The sequence below is a fragment of the Chenopodium album genome, chromosome 4, assembly GCF_948465745.1.
Source record: "Chenopodium album chromosome 4, dcCheAlbu1.1, whole genome shotgun sequence".
Classification (NCBI taxonomy): domain Eukaryota; kingdom Viridiplantae; phylum Streptophyta; class Magnoliopsida; order Caryophyllales; family Amaranthaceae; genus Chenopodium; species Chenopodium album.
The window spans coordinates 46,646,054-46,653,643 of NC_137837.1; the positions used below are offsets into that span (position 1 = coordinate 46,646,054).

The window sequence follows — 7,590 nt, forward strand, 5'->3', positions numbered from 1 at the left end:
CTTGTCCTAGCAACCGTCTTCTCCAAAATCACCTTGAGCTCTCTATTGGTGACCTCCGCTTGGCCACTCGTTTGAGGGTGGTATGCAAGCCCTCGCTTGTGAGAAACCCCATATTTATCAAGTAGTCGAACGAAGGTGTGGTGCTTGAAATGCGATCCCCCATCACTAATTATTGCTCTTGGAACACCAAATCTCTGGAAGATCACCTTTTTGAAAAGGTCGACCACCACCTTAGAGTCATTCGTTGGAGAAGCCACGGCCTCCGCCCACTTAGATACATAGTCAACGACGACCAAAATATACTTGTTCCCATGTGAAGAAATGAAAGGGCCCATGAAGTCTATAGCCCACACATCAAAAACTTCAAGCTCAAGGATGGGATTTTGCGGCATTTCATCCCTTCTAGAAATATTCCCCATCCGTTGACATCTATCACAAGTTTTGACAAATATCCATGCATCCTTGAATAGAGAAGGCCAAAAGAGCATAGATTGAAGGACCTTTGAGGCGGTCTTTTGAGCACTCATATGCCCACCACAAGGAGAAGAGTGGCACATATGGAGAACACTTTGAACCTCGTCGTTGGGGACGCATCTCCTCAACAAACCATCGACCCCTCTTTTCAATAAAATGGGATCATCCCAAATGTGTCTCTTGGCCTCGTGCTTGAGTTTTCGACGTTGTTGTGAAGTGAAATCTGGTGGTATGGCACTACAAGCTAAGTAATTCACAATATCCGCATACCAAGGCTCCGATTTCACTTCAAGGACATAAAGCACATCATCTCTTAGAGCGTCCTCTATTGGCAAGCCATCATCTTCAAACCTTGCACCGCCCAACCTTGAGAGGTGATCCGCCACCACATTCTCGGCTCCCTTCTTGTCTCTCATCTCATAATCGAAGTCTTGGAGGACTAAAACCCATCTCAACAACCTTGGTTTAGCTTCCTTCTTCCCTATCAAATATTTGAGAGCCGAGTGGCCGGTATACACAATTATCTTAGAACCAATGAGGTAGGTTCTAAACTTCTCGAATGAATGGATAACCGCTAGGAACTCCTTCTCGGTAGTTGTGTAGTTTCGTTGGGCATCATTGAGAGTTTTAGACAAATAATGTATGACATGAAGTTTCCCATTCTTTCATTGTCCAAGAACCGATCCAATGGCCTCGTCGCTTGCAGCGCACATGAGCTCAAATGAAAGAGACCAATCCGGACTTTGGACAATAGGAGCGGTGCAAAGGGCTTCTTTCAACCTACAAAAGGACTTATGACAAGCATCATCAAACACAAACTCCTTATCTTGTTCCAATAGGGATGTGAGAGGCTTAGCGATCATTGAAAAATCTTTAATAAAGCGCCGATAGAACCCGGCATGGCCAAGAAAAGACCTCACTTCCCTCACGTTGGTGGGGGGAGGAAGTTTTTCGATGACCTCAACCTTGGCTCTATCAACCTCAATACCGGCATGGGAAATTTTGTGCCCAAGAACAATCCCACTTTCGACCATAAAGTGGCACTTTTCCCAATTCAACACGAGGTTAGCCCTCTCACACCTTTCTAAGCAACGAGATAAATTAGATAGACAATCTTCATAGGTGGCTCCTCCAACGGAGAAGTCATCCATGAAGACTTCTATCTCATCCTCAATCATATCACTAAAAATGGACATCATGCAACGTTGGAATGTTGCGGGGGCATTACAAAGCCCGAAAGGCATCCTACGATACGCATAAGTACCGTAGGGGCATGTGAAAGTTGTCTTCTCTTGATCCTTAGGGTCAATTGGGATTTGGAAAAATCCCGAGTAACCATCAAGGAAACAATAGAAGGAATGCTTTGTAAGCCTTTCCAACATTTGATCAATGAACGGTAGTGGAAAATGATCTTTGCATGTACTTGTGTTAAGTTGGCGATAGTCAATACACATGCGCCAACCGGTAACAAGTCTAGTGGGTACTAGTTGATCATGATCATTTTTCACTACCGTCATGCCCCCTTTCTTAGGCACAACTTGCACGGGAGATACCCAATCACTATGAGCAATTGGGTAAATAATTCCCGCATCAAGAAGCTTAGCCACTTCCTTCCGCACAACCTCTTGCATGGAAGGGTTAAGCTTTCTTTGCCTTTGCCTGATGGGTTTGGCATCTCCCTCTAGATCAATTTTGTGCATACATAAAGATGGACTTATACCCTTGATATCATCAATGGTATAGCCCAAAGCTTTTTTGTGATTTCTCAAAACATTGATCAAGAGGGAGGTTTGCTCCTCCGTTAGGTTAGAATTTACAATCACGGGGAAAGACTCATTGGGACCAAGAAATGCATACCTCAAGCCCAAAGGTAGAGGTTTCAAGTCTACCTTTGGTGCTCCCTTACCATTGGGGCTCTCTTCTCTTTCTTCAACTTGAAAGAGGTCATGAATGTAAGGAGCTTCTTCTTCCATGCTCGCGCCCTTGCACTCCTTGCTTTCCTCAAGAAAATCCTCATAGAATTGTATGTCTTCTTTGTGAGTACCTATCTTTGATTCATTCAACAACACACTTTCAAGGGGATCATTAGTGGCATGCAAGTGGGAGCGAGAAAATTCATCAAGAACCGTATCAAGAATATCTACCCTAAAGCATTCACCACTTGAGGAGGGTTGTTGCATGACATTGTTCAAATCAAACTCAATAGAATCATTGTCAATTTTCAAGGATATCTTCCCCTCCTTCACATCGATGTTACTCTAGAAGTGGCTAGAAATGGCCTACCCAAAATTATAGGAATCCTCTCATCCTCATCCATTTCTAGCACATAGAAATCCATGGGGAATGTGAACTTTCCTACCCTAAGGGGAATGTCCTCAACTTTGCCCATGGGGAACTTAACGGAACGGTCCGCTAGTTGGAGAGTAATGTTAGTGGGAGACAGGGTTCCTACACTAAGCTTTTGGTAGAAGGAATAGGGCATGAGACTCACACTTGCTCCTAAGTCACACAAGGCTTTATCAAATTCAATGCCATTGATAGAGCAAGGGATGGAAAAGTTACCCGGATCTTTCAATTTGGTAGGTAGTTTGTTGGAAAGAATTGCACTACAATTGGCGGTTAAACTCACCGTCTCACACTCCCTTCTCCCACTCAAAAGATCTTTCAAAAATTTGGAATAGTGGGGCATTTGCTTCATAGCATCAACAAAAGGGACGGAGACATGCAAATTCTTAATGACTTCCAAAAACTTCCCAAATTGGGCATCAAGTTTAGCTCTCACAAATCGTTGTGGAAAGGGTAGCTTCTCCTCTCTAGGTTGGCGATTTAGGGGCAAGGGGGTGGCTTCTTTTTCCTTGAGCACCTCAACATGTTTTTCTTTTTCAACACTCAATGGCTCATTGGGTTTTTCACCCTCATTCTCTAACTCCGCCTCTTCTTGGGGTTCTTCCTCAATTAAAGGGTCACTCCCTACTACCTTCCCACTCCTTGTTGTCACGGCATACAAAGGTTTTGGGTTGACTCCTTGACTTGGGATGTGAGAAGAAGAAGGAGAAGAAGAAGAAGGGGATGAATTAGATACAAGTTGAGCAATTTGAGTCTCAAGCATTTTCATATGAGCATTGGTTCGTTTTTGAGCCTCTTCATGTTTCTTTTGATCCTCCTCACGCATTTTTAAAAGAGCATCTAATTTAGCCATCACGGGATCTATTGGAGGGGCTTCAAGTTGAAGAGGTTGTTGAGGTGGAGGAAGTTGGGGTTGATGGAAACCCGGGGGCCTATTAGTTTGGGCATAGTTAGGAACAAATTGGCCCCTATTGCCTCCCGTGCCTTGGTTAGGAACATTGCCTTGTTGATTATTTCCCATGTTACCGTGGTCACCAAAATTTTGATTTTGATGGTCATGGTATCGGGAATTAGGTTGTTGGTTTTGATTACCATATCCTCTTTGGTTAGAGTAGCCTCTTCCATTGAAATTGGAAGGGCCTCCCCCACCATGGTATTGGTTATCATAACCACCACCATTTTGGTTCCAACCATGGTTTCCACCTTGATTCCAATTCCCCATTTGATTGGAGGTTGGCCTCAAGTTTCCTACATTTCCCATTCTAGGAGCAAAATTCATAGCATTGACATTTTCCATATTACTATCATGTTCATGGGAAGGGGGTTGAACTTCACAAGCATAGACACAATAAGAGGTATCATGATCATAGGTTTCACAATTAGAACAAAACATGCATCCTTGGGGCATTGTATTGTAAGAAGAGGGGGAGGAAGTATCCATACCATTGCCTCCTTTGGTTGAAGGGGAGATATTACCATGAGGGTTGGACCTTTCTTTCATCAATTCATCCATTTGCTTGGTCATTTTGGAGATTTGGGTAGAAAGGTTGTTGATTGCGTTGGCTTGCTCCAATGCATAAACGCCCTTGCTAGAAGTAGCATCCCTTTCTCCTTCGTACCAATCATCATAGTGCTTTGCGGCTTCCTCTATAATACACTCCACTTCATGCTCTCCTTTGTTCATAATTGGACCACCGGCCGCGGCGTCTAGGCTTGTTCTTCCTTGAGGTGTGAGACCTCCATAGAAAGTGTGAATGAGTTGATACTTGGGTATCCCATGGTGTGGGCATTGACGTTGAAGCTCTTTGTATCGTTCCCATGCCGCACTTAGAGACTCACCACTCTTTTGGCGAAAACCTTGAATCAAAGACCGAGCCTCGGCGGTCTTCCTATGATTATAAAACCTCCTCAAGAAAGCCGTAGTCACTTGGTCCCATGTCGTGAGAGAATTAGGGGGCACCTCCTTCTCTAGCCATTCTAGACCTCTCCCAATTAGCGAAAATGGAAACATTTTGAGGCGAATATATTCTTGAGTCACTCCATTGGCCTTTATTGTGTCACAATATTTCTCAAACTCTTTTAGGTGCTCATGAGGACTCTCAAACTTTCCACCCGAGAATTGTTTCCTCTCAATCAAGGCAATCAAATTAGGCTTGATCTCGAAATTATTGGCTTGAGTATTAGGAGTTAGGATCCCACTTTGTGCTCTAAAAGCTTCGGGGGCCCCAAGACGACTCAAAGGCGTATTCTCTCCCATTTTAGAACCTTCTTTACTTTCAAACTTATAGGTTGAGAAAGGGTTGATTTATGAATTCGAAGATGATTTAGGGCTATCTAATTCTTCACTTGAGGGTGAAGAGGGTGGAGTATCTTCTAATTCTCTTACTCCTCTCCTTGGAGTGCGGGAATTTCTACTTCTTGCTCTTGCTTCTCTTCGAAGTAGGGACAAAGACCTCTCTAGCTCTGGATCAATGGGAATTAAAGATCTTGAGCGGGTTCGTCCTCTGTTCATACAACAAAGCTAAGAAGAACGTAAGCACTGACAAGTAACAAAAGTAGCAAACACTAACAAATAAAGGTGAGATAGTCTTAAACAAGCAATGAAATAGCAATGGAAACCGTTTCCCCGGCAACGGCGCCAATTTGACAAAGCAATAATCGTGTCGTTGAGCGACTACACCTAAGTCAAATTAATTTATAACGCTCTACCAACCTAATACGTGTATAGGGTAAATAGAGGGGTCGAACCACAGGGAGACATGCATAAACACCGCATTCACTACTTAAGACTTTAAGCTATCTCGGGACAAGAAGTATGAATAACTAAGAGATTAAACTAAGGATTAAGAATGATTAAAGATCAATATAACTAAACACCAAGGGAAGTGGGTAGATGTAGATGTCACTTGATCATGCAATAACACAGAAGCAAAGCTATGGTAAACTAAGCATGCAAGAATATCGAAATAAAGCTCGATCTAACCGCCTTCCGGGGTTAATCGATTTCTCCTAACATAGCCTCTATGTTTCCACATTAGAACCATATATTAGAAGGTGCAAACAAAGAATTATCGATAGTAATGAATCTCAACTAAGTCAACTTCCGTTACTTGTTAGTAAAGACTCATCTTTGATCAACTAACAATGTGCACTTGCAAGAAAGACCAAAGAATATCAAGCATACAAAGACTTTAATCACCATTAACATAACCCCCAACATCATAAGCATGAATCAATTAACAACTACACCATCCCCACACCCTTGGCTAGGTGACTACTCACAAATCATATTGAAGACAATATTAATCATCAAATCAATAAGCATCAACATGATCAATAAGCAAAGAAGGAAAATCAAAATAAGCAAACAAAACTAGATACAAAAGTAAAGAAAGAGAGTAAGAGATTGCTCATTCATTGAAGATGAAGATTTACAAAGATTCAATCAAGCTCCTTCTTCAATATCCAAGTTCATCAATAGAAATCCACACTTTCTCTCTCTACTAATGAAGTTTCTCTCTCTAGATTAAGCTAAAAATGTAGAAAATTAAAACTAAGTTAATCCCCCCAAAACGTTCTAAAAAAGGGACTTATATAGTCCGTACAGAGTCAGCTGAGAAAAGGAGAGGTCCGACCGAACAAATGGGAAGGTTCGGCCGGACTACAGGGTAGGTTCGGCCGAACCATGGGTAGGTTCGGTCGAACCTCCCTGATCCTGGTCTGGTCGAACTCCTGTGGTTTGGCCACTCCTGCAAAACTGCCAATTTTCATCTTGCCCCTGCCTCGAAGTTCGGCCGAACCACTGAGCAGGTTCGGCCACACCTTGGTTCGGCCACACCATCAGGAGGTTCGGCCGAACCTCTTCTGAATCATGCTTCCTCTAGCTTCCTTTGAGCTTAGCTTCCTCCTCTTGAAAATCTCGATGGTTCCTACAAAGCATAAGCATGAAAAGCACAATAAGAACAAAGCGGGAAGACTAAGAAAAGGGAGGATAAAGGAGAAAGAAAAGAGAAAGCAAAGCTAAGTAAAAATGCTTAGAAAGAGGGCAAAACAAGTGCAAACGAGGGGAGAATCCTTAGAGAAAAAGGATAAAAGAGTGGCATAAATGCCACTCATCACCTATGATGCTACTTTTGATCGTCTCTATAATCAAGGATTAATCAAACCTATTGGCCCTACCGAGGATCCAACACCAGAAAAGCGATCTTCAAGATGGGATCGTCATACCACGAATGAATGCTACAGGTTTCAAAACCTCATTCAAGATCTCATGGAAGCAAACAAGATCCCATTGCCTCTAGCTAGCGAGAAAACGATGAAACCCTTTTCTCTGCAAGTAATTGATAAACCCAAGAAGAGTATAGACTCTATACTCCAATTGGGATTCCATATGCTCAAATGTTCAAAATGCTCTCCGAGAGTGGCGAGGTCAAACCTCTCGAACCAAGACCATTTGAATCATTAAAAAGGACAGATACATTCTATTGTCAACATCATCAATCAGGAGGTCACACTATTGAAAAATGTTTTAAATTTAAGGATTTAATTCAGAAAATGATTGATGACAAAAGACTAGTCCAAATTCCACAAGAGGAAGAAATAAATATTAATGGAGTTTGGGACAGTGATGAAGAAGACGTTTATTTAAAAGACATGGTAGGACCTCCACCTTCGGTGTCATATGCCATGGATGGTTTTTTGGTGGAAGAAGATTCATCGATAGACGTCCTCACAAGATCCGGGAGAATGCAACCTCCTATTTCGACACAA

At 42.5% G+C, this 7,590-nt stretch overlaps 1 non-coding gene across 1 annotated transcript; it reads left to right on the plus strand.

The window, feature by feature from the left end:
• Positions 1–4,592: 4,592 nt before the first annotated feature.
• Positions 4,593–4,698, plus strand: LOC145629713 (small nucleolar RNA R71). Its single transcript, XR_014111867.1, has one exon. It is a non-coding gene; the product is annotated as a small nucleolar RNA R71 (small nucleolar RNA).
• Positions 4,699–7,590: the final 2,892 nt, after the last annotated feature.